This window comes from Papio anubis, chromosome 6, assembly GCF_008728515.1.
Source record: "Papio anubis isolate 15944 chromosome 6, Panubis1.0, whole genome shotgun sequence".
NCBI classification, from domain to species: domain Eukaryota; kingdom Metazoa; phylum Chordata; class Mammalia; order Primates; family Cercopithecidae; genus Papio; species Papio anubis.
The window spans coordinates 37914704-37932147 of record NC_044981.1 but is presented as its reverse complement, the minus strand read 5'-3'; the positions used below and the strand labels follow the sequence as shown (position 1 = coordinate 37932147).

The following is a 17444-nucleotide window of genomic DNA, read 5'->3' as shown; positions in this document are numbered from 1 at the left end:
GCCTGTAATCCAAGCTACTCAGGAGGCTGAGGCAGGAGAATCACTTGACCCGGGAGGCAGAGGTTACAGTGACCCAAGATCGCGCCATTGCACTCCAGCCTGGAGTGAAACTCCATCTCAAAAAAAGAAAAGAAAATCAGTACCAGTGTTTCTGCGAATTCCTGTGTATCCTGTATGTTTTTCAGGAGGCTTAGTTTAAGGGTAAGATTTTGAATGTGGTGGTTTCAGTATGTCAGACTGAGTGTGCTGCAGGTTCCCTCTATTGTACCAAATCTAGAGAATTATAGCACTGGGATAAACACATGGATCTCTCGTCATACCTAAAAACAGGAAGCAGACTTCTTGATGGTCTAGAGATCTCAAGGAATTCCTGAGGGACTGAGAGGTGGGACTTGAGATGGGCAAGAGAAAAGGATAGACTAAGGCATGGGGGCAGCATAATAATGGCTTCACATCTGGAAGTGTGGAGCCCTGGAGCAGGAGAGGACTAGGAACAGCCAATGAGCATTTGGTAGAGCTGTTGTAGTGGGGGCAGTTTGTCCTGTGAACCCCTGAGCACTCCTCTTCTGCAGTGTTGAGGATGGAGAGACAGGGAAGGGCCCTAGGTAGCTGACAGAGAGCCCAGAGAAACTCTGAAGACCAGTTGCTGTCTTCAGCTCTATTTATCCAGACCCTATTCTCACGAAAAATAAGGAGAAACGGTCGGGTGCGGTGGCTCACGCGTGTAATCCCAGCACTTTGGGAGGCCGAGGCAGGCGGATCACGAGGTCAGCAGATCGAGACCATGCTGGCTAACATGGTGAAACCCCGTCTCTACTAAAAATACAAAAAAATTAGCCGGGCCTGGTGATGGGCATCTGTAGTCCCAGATACTCAGGAGGCTGAAACAGAAGAATGGTGTCAACTCGGGAGGCGGAGCTTGTAGTGAGCCCAGATCGTGCCACTGCACTCCAGCCTGGGCGACAGAGCGAGACTCCGTCTCAAAAAAAAGAAAAAGAAAAAGAAAAATAAGAAGAAGCTCCAGCACCAGCAGCTGCTTCAGCCCCTCATCCCAGACCGGCTGCCCAAGCTGAGATACCTGAGAGTCCAGGAAAGATGAGCCCGTGGTTCAGGAGTGGCTGGAATTAGAAATAGGAGACCAAAAGTCTGAGAAGGTTAAGAACAAGAAGATTGTGTAATCTGTAGGGCCTTAGAACTAAACATTACCCAAGGTGATTAATATCTTTAGAGAAATAGAATATGGTATTACATCTATGAAACAAGAACAAGAGTTGACTTTTATGAAGCAAAATCAAGGGGAAATCTTGGAAATGAAAAAAAAAAGCTGTTGTTGCTAAGAACTTAACAGATGGCTCAATAACAGGATACAAAAGCCGAGGGGCAAATTGGTGAGCTAGGACGATCAGGGCTAAGGATTTCTTCCAGAATATGAGATAAAAGGATAAAGGGATAGGTTAAAAGAAAAGTGTCATAGAGATTAGCTCTATATTTACCAATATCTGATAAATAGGTGTTGGTGAGAAGAAAATAGAGATGATGCAGAGGAGCCAACAGTTAAGAAATAATATCTCAGAATTTCCTGGAACTAAAAAAAAAGACATGCAACTTCAGAATGAAAAGCTACCAAGTGCTAAGCTATATAGTCCTATTGTAGAACATTTTTACAGCCACAAAATACAGAAAAGAATCACGAAAGTTACCGGAGAGGAAAAAAAATTTCTCTAAATCAAGAATCTGATTTAGAGCAGACTCCTCATCAACAATTCTGAAAACAAGAACATCTAGTGCTAAGGAAACAAACAAAAAGTACTTTAAATGTATTTTTCTGAATCTAGCCAAATTTGTATTCAAATGTGAGGATGAAAAAAAGCATTTTGTAGACATGCAAACTTTCAGACTGAAAGAATACCACCCCAGATCCTTTCTCAAGGAATGACCACAGATTATAATTTAACAAAAGAAAAATGCAATAAAGCATATGCAATAAGAATGAGCAAATTTTGTTGCATCTTCTTTATGATTCTTAAATTGTATAATATTTATATTATATCTTTTACTAACTTGCCATTTATTCCATAACTGAATTTTTCTGTTTAGAAGGTATAACAGTCAAATAACAATCACATTTTTCTTTCACAGGAGTTTGGGGGATAGAATGAAAACTAAAATTGTGACAACAGATTGAAATACTGAAGGACTTTTAGATCCTGGATTGATTTCTGTTGATCTATAGATAAGAAATATACAAATGTCAACCTCAACAGATTCTATAGACAGTCTGGAGGGTTGCCAGTAGTTTTTTGTGCAATTGGTTTGTTTGTTCGTTCATTTAACACTCATTATCTAGTGTTCACAAAACTCTGTTAGGCCCTGAGTAGGGCACAGATATGAGCAAAACCTAGATCCTGCTCTCAAGAAACTCATAATTTAGTGGTGATGACAGACATAAGCACAAGTAATGATGTGATATATAAACATTATGAGAAGATAGAAACAAAATACAATGAGAATGCAGAGATAGCAATAATTACTTTTGAGCTCAGGAATCATGTAAAACTAGTTCATGTGCTACTAAAAAAACTTCAGCATTTCCCAATGAAATGACTTGTCTGCTGTCAAGAGAAGTGTGCTATGTATCATTGTGTCTTATTAGTGATTTCTGAGTAGCCATTAGGGAGAACAAATGTTGCAAGCGAAAATCGCCCTGCCAAAGCAAACCATACGGTTTCACAAAAGTAGTAAATTTGGCACTTGTTCACGACTGACAGTGCGGATTATTCAGACAAAGTGTTTTGTTCTTACTGTTTATGTTAAATTGTTATCATTATGTTTTTCCATAATTACTTAGATTGAACATTAGTTCAACCTACATTTCAACAGACTTAAGAGTCTTTTATCATCTTAAAATGAAAGACATAAATTAAAATTTACCCCTAAAGTGCCGCTGCTGTTTAACACCATTAGTCTGTACTGCTCTGTGTTCTAGAGCCCCTGGATATTTATTCAGGAATGTGAATCAGCTTCAGTCCTCTCATTGCACCCAAACTCTCCAGGAGGCTGGCAGGAGGGGGATGATGGTGCTGTAGAGAGTATGTATGCCAGAGCTTGTCAGGACACAGTGGCAGAATTGCTCTCACCCTCTTCTACTTCTTTGTCCTGCAGATTCCTGCAGGATTATGTTGATTGGCATGACATAAGGATATTACCATCAGACATTCTCTGAAGAATATCAGAAAACAGATACTTAGTAGATATGACATTTTATCTAGTATGAATTGAGCAGTTTGGAGATGTCTGTTAATGACTAGCCCTAACAAATTTTTTGAGCCATTTCCCAACATTTCTATGCTTAATGTAAATATTTGTTGCATGGACTTGGATGCTTTAATTTAAGAGGATTTCAGATGTCAGCCTCCAGTTATTATGATATTTTTAGTTTACATCGTTGTGCGGGGGAAGGGGGGTGACTGGGTATATTTGAAGAGAGACAGCTGGATAAAGGCTGTATAGCCGAGTTAATGTATACAGAACTTATTCGGTGAAGATTTGATTTTGATTGAGTCTCTAAACACATACACAATTGTTTCTTTGTTAAAACAATAAACCTGTAGATCTTTAGCTAGGCTTGGAAGCATTGTATCCTGACCCAAATCTAAGCGAGTAAAATATTTTCTGTTAGCAACATTTTACTTCCAAGATGAAATTGAATTGGACTTCATTAACTCTTGTCCCAAAGTGTCTGGATACCTCCAAACATCTGGATCCTTTTCTGACAGAAAAAGAGGTCTTCATGCAGTTAATCCTTCAAACTGAATTTATTGAGCACCTACTAGACACTAATCATTTTAATAGGTGCTTTGGTGGAGGGTTAGAGGTATAGGATACAAAAAAATAATTCCAAGGAGTTACAGTTTTATTGAGGAAAACTTACAGACACATATATACACACAAATACATACACATGTATATGTATATATAAAACACAGAATGAAGGAATATATTAATGGAGAGAATAAATGGACACTGATAATTTTAACTTTAATTCTAGTTTTAATTCTACCCATATTAGTTTTTTAATGACTCTGCAGACTTAAAGTTTCTTATGTGTAAAGTGAGAGCGTTAAACCAAATGAGATCTATGCACTCTTTTCAGTTCTGTGTTTAAAAAATTTAATAGCAGTTTATTACATATAGTTAATACATTATTTATTCACTATCTGTAATAATAAAAAGCGAAATAATTCTGTAGGAATTCAGAAATGAGGGAAGTCACTGAAGACTTCACCCATGGAGTAAGCTGAAAAATTTCTAAAGGATGTTAAGAGGAAGAAGGCACCCTTCTAACAAAGGTTCTGAAAGGGAATGTGAGAGGGTGGGCAAGGTGGGGTAAGGAGTGTAGAGAATAGCAGGAGACCAAGATAGGAACTTGCATATAGCAAACACTAATTGATGAGAATCTGATTTGAAACTGGCCTGGCAGGAGCCTGAGGTTCTCATGGAGGAATTGAAGAATAGGACTAGACAGATGAATGGTGACCTCATGATGGGTTATGGATACCATATGCAGAGGAGCTGGTATCTTCTTTAATGGTATCAAGGAAACAAATTGTGGTCTGAGAGTATGAAATCCATTCATTCATTTAATAAACGTTTATTTTGCTCTCTTCTTGTGCTAGGCACTGTTTTAGGTGTGGGAAATATAGGAATAAACAAAATAATGTTCTTGCCCTCATGGAGCTTACATTCTTGTGGAGAGAGAGACAGTACACAAGATAACTAAAATATAGGGCATTTCAGATTGCAGAAGCTGAAAAGGGAAAAATAAAACAGGAGTTGCAACTTTAGTAGGGTGACTGTGAAAGAATTTATGTGATGAAGTCTTTTTTAAGATTACTGCTCTTGTAGAATTGGACAGAATTTACTGGAGTGAGAAATCAGAAAAACATTATAATCAGTTTCGAGTGACGATGAAGGAAGAGACTTGAGTGGTGACAATAAGGACAGAGAAGAGAAAAGTCTGAGAGATCTTGTTAATGAAGAATCAATAGAAGTGATGGTTTCACATATCAAAGGGGTAAATAAGGGAAAATAGCGACATCTTATGCCTGTAAAACAGGTTATCAAGAGGTGGAAAAAATGGGAAAGGAAAGATAATAAAGGCTCAATTTTTTGTGTGATGAAGAAATACAGATTGAATTCTGGAACTTCAGAGGAAGGTTAAAAGTGATGATTTAAATTTTGAGGTGACTAGTACTTAGTTGATATAATACTGAGGTCAAGACCAAGAGCCAGTTTGGAAATCCTTCTGATTTAACATGAGGTATGTAACAATTAGTGTATTAGTCTGTTTTCATACTGCTAGAAAGAACTGCTGAGATTGGGTAATTTATAAAGGAAAGAAGTTTAATTGACTCACAGTTTAGCATGGCTTGGAAGGCCTCAGGAAACTTACAATCATGGCGGAAGGCAAAGGAGAAGCAGGTACCTTCTACTTGCGGTGGCAGGATGGAATGAGTGCCCAGCAAAAGTGGAAAAGCCCCTTATACAACCATCAGATCTCGTGAGAACTTACTCATTATCAAGAGAACAGCATGGGGGTAAACACCCCCATGATTCAATTACCTCCCACCAGGTCCCTCTCATGACACATTGGGATTATGGGAACTACAATTCAAGATGAGATTTGGGTGGGAACACAGCCAAACTCTATCAATTAGTATCCATAGGATCATAATCTTCCTACATGCAAGCTTACTATAGGTGGATTGCCAACTGAATTCATCCTTTTACTTAGCCATATCAATCACCACATCTCCTCCCCGGTGCATTTTTACATAAAATTAGATATTCCATTCATTGGATATTTAACAACTAAGAGAAAAGGAGCTCTACCTGACAGCTGGCCCTGAACTCAACATGCCCCAAACTGAATTCCTCTCCATTTTTCCCCAGACCTGGTCTCTACCACTGTATCTTCTATCAGTCAATGTCTCTCCAAGCTGTACTGTTGCCCAAGCCAGAAAGTTAGAAGTCTCCTGTGGTTCTGTCCTTTTTCTCATACTCCAAATCCAATCTGTTTGGGGCATTTCTTTTAAAAAGTAATTATAACATTAAATAATTTAAGACTAAATATAGTTTAAAACCAAATGCATAGTGTTATAAAACCCACATAGAATTTGTTTCAAAAGAACATATTTGTACTAATAAAAGCTTCATTGATGTCCAAGCTTTCTATTTAAGTGCAAATAAATATGCCTAAAGGAAGAGTCTTAAACGCTCATTTATCAAACAAATTTATACCTGTATTCATTTTTTCCAGTGGATAAATACTGATTGAGTACTAACAGGACGATGTTGGACACTGTGTTAGGAGCTGGGAGGCTCAGAGACAAATTAAATAATCCTGCAGGAGGGTGGTGTGCCACAGAGAGGGTGAGATGTCCAGACACACATGCTCATTGCTGACGCCCACCTGCTGTGATAGACACCTGGTAGAGATGGAGGAGGAGGAGTGTTCTGTGAAGGGCAGGAAACAGAGAGAAAAGACTTCATATAGGAAGTGACATACAAAACACCCATCAATGCTCTCATCCTTTGAAAGTTAGCATTTAAACGTGACTCTAGGAGAAGCTATCTCCACCATACTCAAGTTGCAATTCAAATTTTTTATTGGCTAATCTAATAAAAGTTTAATTTGATTTAGTTCCTCAATATGTTTGAAGTTGAACAAATTTCAACTACAGGTATAGTGGCTCTCTTGAGCCTAAAATTTGATAACTTATTCCAAAAAACATAAGACAGAATAATTTTTTAAGACCATGTCATATAATTTGAGATATACCATCCCAATGACTATATGTCTTGCAATGTGATCCTCAGGCTATTTTTAAAATGAAAAGAAACAAACAAATAAAATAAATAAATATTCTGCAGTATTTGAGTTAATATAGTCCTAGTGAAAATTAGATACCAAACCAGTCTTTTAGGGACAGTCTCTTGTCAATACTTAATTTTGGACCAATAGTGCTTTATCCTTTTTATATTCAGTTTATTGTCACTGGCCTCCAAAGTGGTTTTAGTTATAAACCCACTATTAAAAACATTTCAAAATCATGACTCATCCTCCACAAGTTATATGGCATGATAAGCCCTCTAGATTGCAGTCTGCAAGAATCTTCACTGTAAAGGTAGGAGGAGTGGATTTCAGGAAACTATGTACCTCAAGGATGAGAAGTAGACCTAGAGATAGAGAGTGGAGAGAGAGAGAGAGAAGGAGAGAGAGAGAGAAAGGCCTACAAAAGAGTCTGAACAATCTATTGAAGATTGTTTGAAACACGACTGAACTCTGTCCTATATAGACTGCTCATTAGAAAATGAAAAATCTTGGCCGGGCGTGGTGGCTCACGCCTGTAATCCCAGCACTTTGGGAGGCCGAGGTGGGTGGATCACCTGAGGTCAGGAGTTCAAGACCTGGCTGGCCAACATGGTGAAACCCCATCTCTACTAAAAATACAAAAATTAGCCGGGCATGATGAAGGGTGTCTGTAATCCCAGCTACTCTGGAGGCTGAGACAGGAGAATCACTTAAACCCGGGAGGCGGAGGTTGCAGTGATCCGAGGTTGTGCCAATGCACTCCAGCCTGGGCAACAAGAGCAAGACTCCATCTCAAAAAAAAAAAAAAGAAAATGAAAAATCTCAAGAAAGCTTGTGCCTAATTTCTTGTAATTATGGATGAAACTGTTCAAATGATATTAACTACACCTCACTATTCAGAACCCCTCCCATGACCCAGGCCCCAATTGCAAAGGCCCCAGATGGCCTAGCTTGTGTCAACTGCTAAGACCTCATTCCCTGCAAACATCTCTTTCATTCTAGTCTCCTCACCATTTCTCTCTGAAAATGCCCTCCTCACTTCCTTGCTCAAATGTCACATATCAGAAAGACCTTCCTGGGCCACTTTATCTAGAATATACCTTCCCCTGTCACTTGTTACCCTTTGTATACAGAGTTATTTTCCTTTATAGCAGCAGGAATATGTTTCATTGTCCTTTGTCAATCTCTCCTTGCTTCACTGGATGAGGACTGGGACTTTGTCTAAGTTGTTCACCACGGTGCCTGCCCCAGAACCTAAAGCAGTACCTGGCACATGGTCTCTCGGTAAATATTTGTTGCATGAATTAATGAATACTCTGCCTGGCCCTCAGGTCCCCTCTGGCTTCTTTCATGAACCGTTCATTTCAAATCACATGGCTCTCTACTCGGGGTCCCCAGGACCAGCCTCTGTTGATAGAAATCACTTCTGTATCATTGATTTAGTATCCACTGGGGGCTAGGCCTTGTGGATTTCAGCTCTTGAGGATGAATGACTGAGGAATTACCGGAAATATTCAGAATTTTGCCACAAGTATTTTCTGAGCTGTTTAGTCACTAAGATCAGGCAGGGAACTTTTATATAGATGGACTTAGAGTTAAGAGGCTTGAATTCTTATCTTGACTCTCCTAGTCTAAGGAGACTAGCTATCTTAAGATGGTCATGCCTATTCTGTAGTCCTCAATCTTTTCATCATACATGAGCAATTATATCATCTCCATGCATCTGTTACTCATCTTTTGTGTGAGAGTAGTAATGGCACCCACATCATAAGGCTCTTAGGAGGATTGACAGGATAATTCGTGTTATGTACTGAACACAATGCCTGGCCCACAAGCGCCCCATCATTGTTAACTGTTACTATTACTACGATTCCTTGATACAATTTTTATTATTGCTGAAGAATCTATTTCATTTATAGATGTCTTTTCAAGCTTCTCTACTGGAAAACAAGCAAATCATGTTTTAATGTCTCTCTTTAGAACATACACTCATGCATGCACACAGGAAGAAAAAGTGCCAGAAGAAAAAACTATAAAGTTGTTACTGGGATTACAAGTGATTTTTTTGTTGTTGTTGTTATTTTTACCTGGCTGTATTTACTAAAATTTCTACAGAAAATTAAAGGTCATTCTTAAAAGAATTAATGTCACTTGCTGATTTTACACCTCCAAGTGACAGGAAAAAAATTGTTTCATTTAATTAATGAACCTTGGAAAAAAAATGTTTTTCTTACTCTACTTTTATACTAAATTTCACAGCTAATTAAAAACAAATGTCTCTCCCTTGGCATATACCAACTTATTGTGCATTATATGTAGTTGGTTTTGAGATCTAAATTACATCTGCTTCTGGAATCTTCAAATTATTTTCATCATTAATATTTGTATTATTTTTGTATATTTGGACTGTAATATTGTATATTGTTAGTTATTTCAAAGTGGTAATTTTCTTAGACAGTTGATATAAGACTGTATATCTAAAAGGCTAAACAAAACAAAAACTATAAATTGCCAGAATGGTATGTCCATAAAATGCTTCCAAACTGGAGCTATTTGCTTTGCATCTTACTGTCCACACTCTTAACCATAACAGAGTTCCACACACTCCCTGAATAGGAGATGTTTGCCAAAACCTTTAAGATATTTGGAAATTCAAAAGTAAATTAGCAGCCTGAATCATAAAAAGAGCTGATGCATAAACATTACATTTTATTTAAAATAAAGTGATGATTTTCTAAAAAAATTTGCAAATGTCTGTATATTTATATGATGTAATATATATAAGTGGACAAGTAATATGTACTCATTGTAGACTTTCTAAAAGATACAGACAGACAGGAAGAAGAAAGCCACATGTATATGCCCATACTCATATCTGAGTGCATGAGAAACATGCCAGAAATGAAAGGCAGACAACCACTTTGGGCTTGAGTGAGGCTGGCAAAGACTTTTTCCCCTAGATGACTTTACAGGGGACTTGTAAATGTTATGTCCAACATCGAGATGTGGAATCCAGGCCCCTGTTTTCTCTTTCACCCTCTTCTTCAGGATTCATGCCAGTTGGAATTCTCTGCATCTCCCTGTAGAAGTTCAGCAGGGATACTTTATTTTAATACCTTAATGCTTCTTTCAGGTACTGCCTAGTTGTTTATTTTGAACTCTCCGTTCTTTCAAAACTGGACATGTCAACGAAACCTCCTGTTTTCCATTTTCTGAATTTAGCATTTCAACATCTGTATAATAGTTGTACTAAAAATACTCAAATGTTTTATGAAATTGTGAATATCACACAGTCTTATAAATGGACAAGATGAATTGAGATTTGTTGTTATTGTTGATACTGAGAAGAATTTCGTTTGTTTGCTTGTTTTGTTTTCCTTCGTTTTGAGGTAGGAGGTGGTGCCAAATTTTTATATGAGTGAAGAACTTAACCTTTGGGTGTATCTTCTCATTTATCTCATTTGCTTACAAACCTGTAGGCTAAAGAGATTTCAGAGAGAACAGTTTGTCTTAGGTTCATACCCTGAGACTTGGAAGAGGAGGTATTGAGATTTCTCCTCCTATTTGATTCCTTGGGCTTGTGAAAAATGGAGATTTGGATCTGTCCTGGGGCTTTAATTATCAGTCCCTGAGGATTATTGAGCACCAGCAGTACTTTGTTAGAGCTGTCAAAAAAGCAGAAGCATCACAAAGCCTGGTGCCTACCTAGAAAAACCGTATGAGTAAGCATGGCTTCTGCTATTAAGAAAAATTAAAATTAAGACAAGTAAATGACTATATAAAAAACGAGCAATAAAGATCAGGAGCACAAAGAACTTAATGAAAGAAAATTATCCAAATAACTGTCTGTATAGATCAAGTTTTAAAAAATAAAATGAAAATAAACGACATGTTTTAAGAATTGTCCATAGGCAACGTCAAAGCAAACCTATGCTGTCTCAGAACTGCCACCAAGTCTAGAATTAGACATTTTTGCTTTTATTCTTTAGCTCTCTTCCCAGTACACTATGGATACTTGTCCCTCTGACATTCAGATAAAGATCTGAGAACTTGTAAGAAAAATCCAAAGTTTTCATTTTGTTAAGGAACCCCAGTATAGGATTTCCTAGTGCTGATAAAGTAGACAATGCTTCCAAATGGAACAAGAATAATTCATGTTATTCATTGGTCTGTGAAATGGTATTATCTTCCTATTCAGCTAAGCATTGGGATAAATTCTACTTCTTTTAAATTTTACACCTATTAAAAAATGGTAGTTTGGCAGAGCCTTCTAGTTGGGCACAACGTATCGGAGCCTTGACCCCAACTAGCACGTGAATTTGTGTCCACAGTATACATCCAACTTACAGCAAAAGCACACCAAGATAAAATATAAGATACCTCATGAAACTATCCCTCATGTCCTCTTCATATTAACCCTAGCTTGAGCATTCACCTTCCCCTCTGGTGTTCACAGGCTCTTTTGTAGAAGCTTGGCTGTATTGCCTGCCTTTGTATCCTTACAGGCAAAAAGACAAACATTCCCCAAGACAGCCCAAGGACTGGTCTCAGCCTGCCCTGATTGGCCTAGCAAATAATTTGTCCTAGTTCTAGAAACCTAACTCTAAGAAGCTAAACTCAGTGATTACTTAAGACTGCATATTTTTCTGCTCTATTCCTCAAAGTACTCTTTATTCTCATTCCCATCCTTCAAACCCAGTTTCCCCAGTGGTTCCCACTGTGTTTATCATTAACTGAGCATACTTAAGACTTTTGCCACATCCTCAAAACTTTGTCATTATTACAATCAAGGTAGCTACTGCCTGTTGTATCATTTCCACAATTTCCTGGAGAAATCAGATTTCCCCTTCTTTTTCATGAGCCCACCTCCTACTATAAGAGCTTCTCACCTGCTTTGCTCATCAGTGTGCTTTCTAGATCAGTCAACTAGCATGTGTTGGGCAGAGTACAGGACTGTATACTTGCTTTTCTATTTAGTCTGAAACCCCAAATTGAAATTTGCAGCCACATGTTTCCTCTTTTTCCTGCATGTCACTTTTTCTTGCGTCCCCTGATAGTCTAACTTTTCCTATAAGTTTGGAGAAAGCAAGCAACCATCAAGAAACAGCTGGTTAATTATCAAAGAAATGCAAATTAAAATGAGGTGCAATTTTTGGCCAACCTTATTGGTAAAAATGAAAAATGTGATGATACCCTGAGTTGGTGAGGGTATGATGAGCTCTTACACAGCTAGTGGAGTGAATGGGACAGTGACAGACAGGGAAGCCTGTTCCTGAGGCCTGGGGCAAGTCCTATATAAAATTTTTAGCATGTTACCACTTACTGGGCAGCCCTGAAAAGCATTTATACAAACTCTTTCACTGGGTATGCTTTCAGGTCCAGCAATTTTACTCCTAGAAATTTGTCCCTAAGGACACAGGTACAAAGATATTTGTCACAAACCATGTATAATAGAGAATTGGGTTATGGCACATTTATGGAACATAATGCAACCGTTATCCATGTCAATGAAGACATACATATATTAATAATATGCATGTTTATCTAAGTATATACACATGTATCTACATATTGATCTGGGAATATGTCCAAACTATACTGTTAGTTTTATAAAATATTACATTATGATCTCACTTTTGTGATGAAAAATACACATGTATGTATATGCTATGTACATAGATGATAAATATATGTGTGTATGTGTGTTTGCAAACAAGTCTGGAAAGATAAACACCAAAAGTTTACAGTATTATCTCTGGGTTCCAGGATGGAGTAATCTTTTGTCCTCTAAATTTTCTTTTCTTTTCTTCTTTTTGCAGCAGGGCCTCACTCGATCACCCAGGCTGGAGTGCAGTGGCACAATCTCACTGAAACTTCCACTTCCTGGGTTCAAGCGATTCTTCTGCCTCAGCCTTCCTAGTAGCAGGGACTACAGGTGTGCACCACTGCACCTGGCTTATTTTTGTATTTTTGGTAGAGATGGGGTTTCACCATATTGGCCAGGCTGGTCTCAAACTCCTGACCTCAAGTGATCCACCCACCTTGCACTCCCAAAGTGCTACGATTACAACAGGTGTAAGCCACTGTGCCCAGCCTGTCTTCTCTATTTTCTAAACTTTTTGCAATGAACATGCATTACTTTATGATCAGGCAAAATAAAGATATTTAAAATTATATTAAAGCACAGACATGAAATATTCTCTACCTCATAATGTTTTTCATGTTATAATCAAATCATTCAGCAAATGTTAATAATTATGGTATAAATAAATGCCATTTATTGAGCATTTGCCAGTAGGCCTTGGATTAGACATTTTATATTAGACATTTTATATACATAGTCTAATATAATTTTCCCAGTAACTTCATGAGGCAAATAACATTCAGCTAACTAGATGCATAGTCAGAATTTGAATCCTGTTTGGTCTGTCTCCAAATCTGCTTTTTGGTGACTCCTGAGCCATAAAGGTGTGAGGTTTACAGTGGTAACTTAAATTTAAATCCTTCTAAGGAGTTTATGTGGCAAAATGCAAGCAGTATTCTAGAATTGGCGGGTGTTGTTCAGTATCAGAAACTAAGGCCTGTCTGGAATGCTGGATTTTCTTCACTGTTGTTCCCTCATTCTGAGTATGTCATATAGAAATGATATATTCTGGGATATCCAATAGGAGGCAAGAAAAGGACTCTTGTCTCCTCTGGTAGAGAAACGTATCACCCTTTTCATTCTAAAGACTTACTTCTACTAAGACAGAGAATAGGTGCATAAAGTAAATATCCACCCACTGTCTTTGACTCATTTTTGGTGTGTTAGAAGTATATTAACCAGTGCTTGTTTTAATATCAGACAGTTTATGTAGAAGTAACCACAGCTGATAAAACTCATGAGTTCATGCCAGTAATGAAATTCCTCACAGTTCAAGTAATCATGGGGCCACTAACCTATGAGGTTGTTACTAAGAAACACAGGACAGAGCCTAATTTTTCTTATTAGCCACCCTTTGGGTCAAGTGTCTGACTTTCCCAAAGTTTGTTGCTTCATCATTCATTGTCATCAGCGAAAGAAGAATAGCAGATACATAGGGGACTTCTCGTTTCAGTCAGTATCACTTATTTCACAGAAACATTACTCATGTGGCTTCCACTGAGCAGTTACACAACTAGAAGCTCAGATGGCTGGTAAGAAGCCCTGAGATCACTTCATGCCAAACCTTATAAACACAGGTTCCTCTTTGGGGACTTCCTGGGTAACCCTGTCCTGCCCATGGCTTCCCTAGGCACATTTCCAAAACTTTCTTGGCTGAGCTGGGATGCTTTGAGACTCCAAAGCATCATGTTTCCTTGCTGAGTTAGGAAAGTAAACGTTTCACAATGTTTGTACATAAAAGGTTTGAGTTGGCCGGGTGCAGTGGCTCACACCTATAATCCCAGCACTTTGGGAGGCCAAGGCAGGTCAGGAGTTCAAGACCAGCTTGGCCAACGTGGTGAAACCCTGTCTCTACTGAAAATGCAAAAAAAAAAATTAACCAGGCGTGGTGATGTGCACTTGTAATCCCAGCTATTCAGGAGGCTGAGGCAGGAGAATCTCTTGAACCCAGGAGGCGGAAGTTGCAGTGAGCGGAGATCATACCACTGCACTCCAGCCTGGGTGAGGGAGTGAGACTCCACCTCAAAAAAAAAAAGGTTTGAGTTTAATATTCTCCTTTTAACATTCTCAGTTTTCTTTTCTTGAAAAGCACTTTATGACATAAACTCACTTTCATAAATATTCAATACAAGCTAGATTTGTAATAATTTAGTGTGTAGGACTAGTTTTAGCTGCCAGTTCTCTACTAGTGTAGCGTTTCTTGTGACTCTTGCTTAGGTACTTTTTCTTTCATGGTCTGGTTCTGCCTTTTCTGACTCAGGTGCATGCTCTGCACTCATACTGGCCATGCTTTCTCATTTGAATGCTGATCCTTGCTTATATTGCAAAGGTAGATTATCTGTGTAGTCCGTAAGTGCCCCCAATCAGCCTTTCATAATGCAGAGACTTCCTACTGCAATTACACAATCTCAGGAGTGTATGCAACAGTATTTTCATTGCTTTAGCTATTTCTACTCCTGTTTGCTACTGCTTAGATTAGTACAAAGCACAAAATTTCAGAGAGTCTGTCTTGAATCAGAAAATGCTCAGCCAATGACTTCCGCAAAATACCACTAAAAGGCTGTTTTCCACAGAGAACACTGAAAAGGTACTTCCTTAGCCCACAACACTGGCAGCGAACAAAGTGAGCTGGGATGGAAGGGTGGGGTTGCAAAGATGAATTAATGACAGATTCTGGCTTCAGAGACCTCCAGTCTTGTAAGTGAGACAAGTATGTGAATATCTATAACATAAAGTCAAAATTCTACCTGTCACAAGGGAAGTGCCGGGGTAATTGCAGGGAATAGAAATTACTTTTGACTGGGAAGATCAGGGATGACTTTTAGCAGACTCGTGAATCAAGACAAGATTTAGAAAAGCAAAGCTGGACAGGGAGAACATTTCAGATGGAGGAATCAATATGAGCAAAGCCGTAAGTCTGGCTTCCTTATTTTAAAGATGTGTAAACAGATACAGAGAAGTGATGTGACTTACAAAGATTTCCATCAAGTTGGATTCTTGCCTGAGAAAATCAGTCTTCACAAATTCTGGCCCCCTAAGGGTTCTAAACAGTTTAGCTTTAAAATCAATTGAAAATGGAGTATATTATTAGTGGGGAAACATTTAGATGCTGTGGGCAATGCTTGCAGTACGTTTTATCCTTTCAGAAAAGAGCAGCAGCACTGGGCCTAGCTTCAACTGATTACTAGTGAATGAGTTATTGACTGAGAGCAGTTGTCGAGGCCCTTCTGCATGCCTGGGTCCGCACACCCCAGCAGTGAGCACCCCACCGGTCTGCTCAAAGATGGAATGCCTGCAGGCTTTCTGGCTTTCAGCTTAGGGTGGCCAGATTTAGCAACTAAAAATACAAGATGCCTTGTTAAATTTGAATTTCAAGTAAACAACAAATAATTTTTTGTATAAATATGTCTGATGCAATATTTGCAATGCTATTTTAACTTTGTTTTATATGATCAGAGTTTATATTTTTATTTGCATAATTAGATGAATAGTTTTGCCTTAAAAACAATTAGTTGATATTTGCAGTTACACCTTTTTTTTTTTTTAAGTACCACTTAACACAACCTCAGAGATTTTCAACCAAAATCCAAGGGAAGTTAAGGTGGATAAACTTGGATGTGTTTTATTCATATTTATATACCCAACACCTGGTTGACAATAGGCAGTCAATAAACACTCTGAATAAATGTAGATGAGATAGCATATTATTGATTTTTTGTTCCCTGTCTTGTTAGACTCGCCCTATATTTAATTTAAGCAAATTTAATTCATCTTTGCAATCCCTACCTGGCCATCGCAGCTCATTTTGTTTGCTGCTAATGTGGGCTGAGGAAGCACTTTTTCTGTGTTCCCTGTGGAAAACAGTCATCGTAGGGACATGTTGCAGAAGCCATGTAATTCAAATATAGTCCTTTTCTAAAATGTCCCAGTGGTTGAGAATTGAGAAACATCCTTTGTCATGATCAGTATTTACCAAATGATTAATTCACTCCACCTGAAGAGGAGAGGCCCAAGTAATTGGGCAGTTTAAAAAAAATTTTTTTGACAGATTATCTGCTAACTTAGTCCTGAATTCATATCTCTTGACTCCTAAGCTCCTTCTTACCAGCTTCTAATAATGACTGTCTATAAAGCGATAACCTAAACTTTGTGGATTAAATATCCCAGAGGTCATTAATGACTGTCTTGCATTTTATAAGAAATCAGATCTCTGAAATCATTCATGAAATATAATTCACTACAGATGAAATTTCTCCACTTTGGTACAAAGTGTTTTTGGTCCTGACACTACATTTTGAAGATATTAAAACCAAAACTAAAAGCATGGTCTACAGCTTGTATTAATTATCCTTGGGTAGTTTATGGAAGCATTTGAGTTCTTCAGAAATAGTTATCTCATATGATTAAAAAGGCCTGTCTCCATCTCAGGGCTGTTTCTGTATTTTAATGATTATTTTATTCTCCTAAAGTTTAAGTGTTTTGGGTTCTAATAGACCAAATGAATGAATAGCGAAAGCAAATTTAAAAAGGATGAGGCATAAATGGCAATTCCATTTGTTGGACTATGGCTGATATGTTGGATTCTTTTGGCCTAGACAGCTCTTTCATCAGAAGTCCAAGTACTTGCGTCTAAATTAGAAAGTTTTGAGTGTGAAAACACGAACATACTGTTTTATTCTTCCCGTTATTTAATGCTTTCTCAGTGTTAATGTTCCTTGCTCTTTGGGTTTTGTGAGCTCCAGGAAAAAGAATGGAACCCTTGGTCACAACCAAGAATATTTGTATTTCTCCCTTGCTTTCCCCAGTATGCTTTTCACAGAAAAACTTTTTGTATGTGTAGAGCTGGATATTTTTAAGACTTCCTGAAACAAATGTTTATTCTAATTACAGTTTTATATGGGTTCTACCACTTAAAGAAAACCCACA

At 38.0% G+C, this 17444-nt stretch overlaps 1 protein-coding gene across 4 annotated transcripts in view; it reads left to right on the top strand.

Annotated features, from left to right (window-relative positions):
• Positions 1 to 17444, top strand: part of KIF6 (kinesin family member 6) — a 378196-nt gene that overhangs the window by 149854 nt on the left and 210898 nt on the right. The gene's annotated exons all lie outside the window — the stretch shown is intronic.